The sequence below is a fragment of the Spea bombifrons genome, chromosome 4, assembly GCF_027358695.1.
Source record: "Spea bombifrons isolate aSpeBom1 chromosome 4, aSpeBom1.2.pri, whole genome shotgun sequence".
NCBI lineage: Eukaryota > Metazoa > Chordata > Amphibia > Anura > Pelobatidae > Spea > Spea bombifrons.
The window spans coordinates 9,999,121-10,006,931 of record NC_071090.1 but is presented as its reverse complement, the minus strand read 5'-3'; the positions used below and the strand labels follow the sequence as shown (position 1 = coordinate 10,006,931).

Below are 7,811 nucleotides of genomic sequence, written 5' to 3'. Positions count from 1 at the left end.
TTGTTTCTTGTAATATTCTTTGTGTACATAATATTGTGCTAACATTTTGTTTGAATGCCCATGTTTTCTTCGAGCAGTGTTTTGAACTTGAGTAATAAAATATATATATTCTTATTCACAAAGGTATTGAAATTTATGAAAGCCCAATTTCTTCAAAATAATAATCTCCATCACGTGGTATATTATTTAACTCAAGGGCAATCTTGCAGTCAGCTACTATAGTCGTTAGGGTTAATTTAGGGGCAGTTATGGTTGATGGGGTCGTTTGGGTTAATATAGGGGCAGTTTTGGTTGATGGGGTCTTTAGGATTAATTTAATACTGAGGACTGAGGGTTAATTTAATAAGGTTAACATAAGGTGCAGTTTAGAGGTAAAGGGGGGCAAACTAAGGGGAAATCTAAATCCTGGGGGCAGTGAAGATTAATCCTGTATTTATTTATAAAAGTATTGTGTCAGTGTGCTGTGAACGAGTCTGTGAATCTATGAGGGCACTATGGCATATCCGGGTGGTATAAGGCATATCTGGGGAGGAAGGAGTGACATATCAGGGTGGTATAAGGCATATGTGGGAGGCAGTGTGGCAAGCCTGGGCTCAGATGTGCAGAACTGGGGGGCAGGTTGGAAATAAAAAAAAAATGCATTTTTATCAATTTTTTTTTATTCTGCCGTTTTTAACATCCAATTATTTTAAATAAATGAAAAAGTTACATTTATATTTTTTATTGATTAATCGAAAAAATAATTGATTATGAAAATAATCGTTAGTTGCAGCCCTAGTTTATATATATATAACAAAGGCACACATTGTGCATGTGTGAAAAAAATGCTGGAAAGTAAGAATACTGTACATGTTATACATGTTATACATGTTAATAGTTTATTTTTATCATCTATCAAAATGCAAAGTGAGTGAACAGAAGAAAAATCTAAATCAAATCAGTATTTGGCGTGACCACCCTTTGCCTTCAAAACAGCAATTCTTCTAAGTGTACTTGCACAAAGTTTTTTAAGGAACTAGGCAGCTATGTTGTTCCAAACATCTTGGAGAACTTACCACACTTTTTTATTAATTTAGGCAGCCTCATTCTTGTTCCGCTCCCAGGCCCTTTGGCAAACAAATTGGCGTCTGCTGTTTTCATTAATAGTTGAGTCTCCTGGCTTTGTTTTCACACCAGAGGTATGGCTTTTCAGCCACAAGTCTTCCATAAAGACCACTTCTGATCTGACTTGTCCAGACAGTAGATGGGTGTACCAGGTTTACACTGCTTTCTGTCAATGCTGAGCTGATCGTACTGCTGGACATCTTCTATTTGCAAAGAGAAGTAAGCATGATGTGATCTGCTGAATTAAATTTTCTTGGCCGACCAATTAATATTGTTATTGATTTTTTGTCCAATTTTGTTCAAAATTGTTAACAGCGATCACACTCCTATCATGCCCAGGCAACCAGTACATGCTGAAACCTGGCTTGCTGCCCCCCTTGTGTATTGATGCTGCACATCACTTACAGCCCCTGTACACTCCTCCCTTACACTTACAGAACCATGCTATCACACTCATTCATATACGCATTCATACACCCTCGTTCACCCCCTTACCTGCACTGCAGATCTCTCACCCGCAGACTCACTGCGCCTCTCTGTATGAACTTCTTTTGTCCCGCCCACTTACCGTATTTGCTCGATTATAAGACAACCTTGATAATAAGATGACCCCCCAAAATCTGAATATTAATTTAGGAAAAAAAGTCTGAATATAAGACAACCTATAGGAAAAAAGTTTTACCAGTAAATGTTAATTCATGTAAACTATGTAAACTATTTTTTTTTAATAAAAGCTATGATTGAGAAAAATATTTCCTTTTATTTTCCAACCTTTCCCCCAGTTATGCACATCTGCCCACAGGCTTGCCACTCCAGAAATGCCTTATACCCCCTATATGCCACTGTGCCCCATGATATGCCTTTTAACCCTCTAAATGCCACTGTGCCCCATGATATGGCTTTTGACACCCTATGTGCCACTCTGCCTCCAAAAATGCCTTATACCCCCCAAGGGGTTAAAAGGCATATTATGGGGCAGAGTGGCACATAGGGAGGTATAAGGCTTTTCAGGAGGCAGAGTGGCATTAAGGGGGTTAAAAGGCATGTCAAAGAGCACTCTGCCTACATAAATGCCCTTTGTCCCTCATTTACCCCCCCCCCCAAAACTTACTGGTGCTTCTTACTCCCTGGTGTGTAGTCGGGGCAGCGGGTAGACGTCTACGCGATTCGCATAGGCAACTTCTGCTTCAGGCAAAAGGCGGTGCCATTAGCAGCGGGGGTTGTCTGCTTCCATCACCTATACACCCTCCTGCTGTCAGAGAGAATTCCCCTTGGCTCTTTCATTTTTTATTCAAATGGTTCACCTATATCTTATTAATGGCTCCACTTTGTCTGGTGACGGTCCGGTGGTTGTGCTCAGAGCGCCCTGTTCAGACGACCATACCACCCTGAATGCGCCTGATCTTATTTGATCTCAGAAGCTAAGCAGGTTTGGGTCGGGTTAGTACCAAGATGGGAGACCGCCTGGGAATACAAGGAGTTGCAGGGTGCTGAGACTCTTCTGGATTAGTCGAAGTGTTTTATTTTTTGTATAGGTATGAATTGTTTGTTATTGTCATGTGATTTTACTGAAAGATGGAGATTCCACCTTATTGGTGTATTTCGGTCAGGTGACCACGTTGAGAGGAGGGGACTATTACTTATAAGGAAGCATATGGACACTTCAAAACTGAACCACTCTGGATTTGTTGAGTCATAAGGAAGGTGGTCTATGTTAGATCTTCGGGCAAGCTGCAAAAGAAAATCCTGATTCATCTCCTGAGGAAGCCGGTTGTCTGGTGAAACGCGTTGAGAGAGAGATATATTGGGAAGTTTCTCCTGCTGGACAGTGGACTTTCCTGTGATACTGTGCCATTGCTGCTGTGTTTTTATATTTTTTTTAGCTACAAAGAATTAAAGAATATTTTATGATGAGCGCATTTGTCTCCCTGGAAATGTGAGTGCACTACTTACTTGCAATACTGCTAAGCCTCATTTGCATACAGAGTCACACTATTTTTTGTCAAAAATCTCTTTTTTCCCCTATGTGGATGTGCGCCCCATTTGGAAGAGTTGTATGACAGCCGGGGAAGGCCACCCGTCTCACTCTGAAGCACCCAGACCTAATCATCATGTTCAGCTTAACCCTGTTACCTGGATCAAGACTGCCTATTTAAACCTGCACATTCCTTCAGTCAGGGCCTTTGCATTGACGTTAGTGGACTATTTTGCTCTGGCCCTGTGTGTCAGGGTCCATCCAGGCTGTGGAGCTGCATATCTCTGTTTTTCCATGCCTTGCCTCGGTTCCTATGTTTTGCTGTAATCCGTTTCTGGATTTCTGTATGCTCTGTCCTGAACCTCTGATTCCTGGATTCTAGTTCTGCTCTTTGCTTCAGCTCCTGTTTCCTTTATAAGGTATGCCCCACCCGTGTGTTATGTTTGTCTCAGTCTGCATTCTAAAGGTATGTCCTCCTCAGTTCTGTGTTTGGATTCAATGTTTAGTTTATTAGTAATTCAGTAAGCAGGGTTTAGCGTTAGGACCCACCAAATATTGGAGTACTTTGGCGTAGTGGTGGGCTAAGCATACTATGGCCATATGTTGGACGGAATCTCCAATTGTTATCTTATAGTCCTAGGCTAGTCCTGTATCTATGTTTGTCTGTCTCTTATGAACGTTTGCCCTCCTACCCTGAATCATCTGAGGATTTCCGTTCCTCTCTCCTCTATCCATGTCCCAGTTAATATGTCCTATCCTTGCTTAAAGGAGAAGCGTCCGAGGATTCGGGCTCCTCACTCCACCCTGTGTTCCTTGCCTTGTTCCCTGTCCTTTGTTGTGCCCTGTATCATGTATGTCTTGTCTGGTTATGTTTCTTGCTCGGTCTCCCTGTTCCTTGCTCTGTCCTCCTTGCTTGCTACGTTTCTGTCGATACTCTGCTTGGCTTCCATACTCCCAGCCTGCAGCATCCTGCACATGATTCTAGTGCTATGTCTCATGCCTGCTCCAGGGTGCTTGCAGGAAGTTCTGTTCGGATTTCCACATCCAGCCAAGTTTAGTTTTGTTTCATTCTGGACTACATCAGCTGCTATGTCAGGGCGCTGGTATGTGGGCGCACAACCCTAGGTGCTCAACACTTCTTTTGGCGCTCTGGGTTATTACAGTCATCTGTATGGACCCAGTTCCTGACACTGTGTACCTGATTCCTGACTTGCTATTTGGTTTCTTGAGTACCTGATCCTGCCTTGAGCCCTGCCAAGTGGGCATACCTCCTGCGCGCCCCATCAAGGGGGCCTACCTCCCGCGCGCCCCATCCAGGGGGCTTCCAGCCTAGAGACTTACCACCTGTGTTTGTTGTTAATACCATCATCTGCAATACAGATCAAATCATTGTATTCTGCCTGTGGTTTGCGTCTGTAATAACCCCCAAGTCATTATGCATCGCTGGGTACAGAAGGAACCCCTTGTATCCCCTGCACCTGGGCTCCTACCAGATCTGTTTATCCGGTTTGTGACAACAGATGCCTTATATACAAAGACTGTGCAAAAAAAAACGTCTACAGTATAGTATAGTAGCGTTAAATTGGTATTGGGAGACAGTGACCTGTCTGTATGGAAATCCCAAATACTCATCATAACCTCAACCTTTAGAAAAACGTCGCCTCAGAGGGGATATGATAACGTTATATAAATATATTCGGGGCCAATACAAACCATTGTGTGGAAATCTGTTCATAAACAGGACTATGCATAGGACACGTGGTCATGCGTTTAGACTGGAAGAAAGGAGATTTAGACTAAAGCAGAGGAAAGGGTTTTTTACAGTAAGGACAATAAGGATGTGGAATTCTCTGCCTGCAGAGGTAGTTTTATCAGAGTCTGTACAGACATTTAAACTGCGACTGGGTGGATACCTGGAAAAACATAATATTCGGGGATATAATCTTTAATTATGGGGAAACAGCTTATTGATCCAAGGAGAAATCTGACTGCCATTTTGGGGTCAAGAAGGAATTTTTTTCCCTGGTTAGTGCAAAATTGGAAAGAGCGAAGCCGGGGTTTTTTTTGCCTTCTTTTGGATCAACAGCAACAAATTAACAGATATAGGAAAGGCTGAACTTGATGGACGCATGTCTTTTTTCAGCCTATGTAACTATGTAACTATGTAACCTGTTGTTGATTTTTAAGCCAAGCTAATGCTTTAACTTAGAGGTCGGTCTCCCCCTGTTTTAGGCTTAACATTAATTCTACTCCCAGCAACTACCTGAACCTGGAAGCTCCTCTTAAGCGTGGGGAACATTTAAATAATAAGTATTTGGGCTCAGCTTGGTAACATTTCTCAAGTCAAAGTAGTATAAAAATAACTATAATTAAAGAAAACATTAAACTGGGGAAGAAACTGTGAATTTAAATTTAAAGCTACACCTTAGGCAACAAAATATTTAAGCTTCACTAATTCTCATACATCAAATCCACATTCATTAATTGTAGGCTAACATTGTAGCCTCCCTGTAGAAAATATTCTAGAGAATGGCTGTTCTACCATCTAGTGGTAATATTATAAACTATTTTTACAAAATACATTTTTACATGGGAATTTCCTTTCCTTGCCCATTTCCTGATGGCACAAAGGTGAGATTTCGCTCTCCCAAACAAGGTAAGTAAGGAAGCACCAAAAAGGTAAATTGCAACACCCTTTCAGAAACTAATCAGTATAATGACCAAGAAGAAATAAAATCAAAAATAAAACCAAAATCTGATCTAATGCTTGCTGTCTTGGTACAAGATGGAGTTGTAGATCTCATAGAATGAGCATCATTCAAGAGGAAGGTTTCAAATCAGCTTTTTTTTTGATAAGCTTCCCTAATGGCAATAATAATTTATTTACTACAGACCTTCTGGAGAACCCAGCACAGGAAACAGATGGATTAAATGACTTAATGTGTTCTGTTGGCCTGTGAAAATATTAATTATTTAAAGTTAGTTTTATAATAGTTTGGGTCATTGTATTCTATTTTTGCAGTATACACTAAGCCTTAAATTGGACTCGCTGGAAGAGCCACTTCACCTAATGGACGTATATATGTACACTTGTTCTAGACAAAACTTAACAGTTTTTCTTTACCAATACCTGTTGATGTGCTGTAATATTGTTGTTACTCCAGTACTTGACCTTGGCTGACCACTGTCCACATCTTGTCCATTTACCGGGTGTGTTCCAAGCCTACCTTCACTGTCCCTTAGTCCTAATTATTGACTTTGACCTTAAAATTCCCCTTAGCCTCTTGGTTTTCAGAATGTAGCAGCTATGTCCCAGCAGCACTGGGAAGCTCAAGAAAAGGGATATGCGACTGATATGGGCAGAAATTATTATATCATACATTCACACAGTTTCTTTAGTTATCTCGAATTGAAGGACCCACCTTTGATGCTTAACAGATTTTACAGATCCTGACATAAATACATGGCTGACTTCACTCTATCACCACCTTTTCAACATCTGTTCAGGTGGTCCCGACTTTCACTCTGACTTTAGCTCTATTTTGCTATTCTTCTTGAGTAAAACAGTTTTGCTTTAAGAACCATGTATTCACTGTGATTGTTGGTTGGCTTTCCAAAACCTGCCCCCCCACATTTGTCACCCTCAATCCAAGTTGTATATGATGATTTGTATTCTTTTGTAGCTCACCTTCCTGTCCATTTGAGTTCATTGTCTCCCAATACCAACAGCATAGGTGGTAATCAATACTCTTTGTATAATCCCCCCATCTCTTATTATTTAAAACAAGTATCAGAACATAAAGCATGGAAGAGATCAGGACCTTGTCTTTCATGATAAATGTTCTGAAGTAAAAGGCAGTGGCGTTCTATCAAAGGACATTTTTGTCAACAAAAAAAAACCAAAATAAGTAGTAGATGAACAACATAATAAAAACAATAATAAAAATGCAAAGAAAATAATATAGTGGAATTGTTTTATTAACATTTAAGCAAACAAAAAAAAATGTGATTACATTTCCCAGAAAAAAAAGGACATAGGATATGACAAATTACATTTTAGTTGGTGTCAAATGTGTTTCAACAATGCAATATAAAAATGAACACATTATAAGTAGATTCTAGACAACTTTGGTTTCTAAGGCTTGCAAAAATAAAAACTTTTTTAATAAAAATTTGATCAATGAGAGATATGAATAGATATGTCAGTCAGCCAGATTGACATATTAAAAAAATGACCTAGGCATACTATATTCATGTACTACGTCATAAGTACAGATCTAAACATTTCGGTTAGGGGAATAACCAACTTAGTTAAAATTAACAGGTAGGCAAATCGAATATCTATTGTTTTAGAATAATTTGATACAAACAATTAATCTGCTGGTCGTTGAACATATTAAACTGCTCTAAAATCTCCTCTTACAAGAACACAAACATGTGATAATCTATTAAGAAAGTGGTCTGTAATCTGTTATCAGAAAGGCACAACGGAAATTATGTATTTTTTGGATGAAAATTAATTACTTGTTATTAAGGTCTCACTAAAACTATTTTAAGTGAGATGCTTTGTTGGCTCGGCTAGTCACCAGACACCCAAAAAATGTGTATAGAAGAGGACATAAAAAAATGAAAACAAAAAAACATTTCTAAGTAAAACAGGATCTTAACTCATAACCACAGATCTGTAAAAGCTGGTAAAACAATTGTCCTATCTCTGATGCAGCCTGCGCAC

General features: G+C 39.7%; 1 pseudogene; it reads left to right on the top strand.

The window, feature by feature from the left end:
• The first annotated feature begins 2,474 nt into the window (after positions 1 to 2,474).
• LOC128492996 (uncharacterized) lies at positions 2,475 to 2,593 on the top strand (annotated as a pseudogene).
• The last annotated feature ends 5,218 nt before the right edge of the window (positions 2,594 to 7,811 follow it).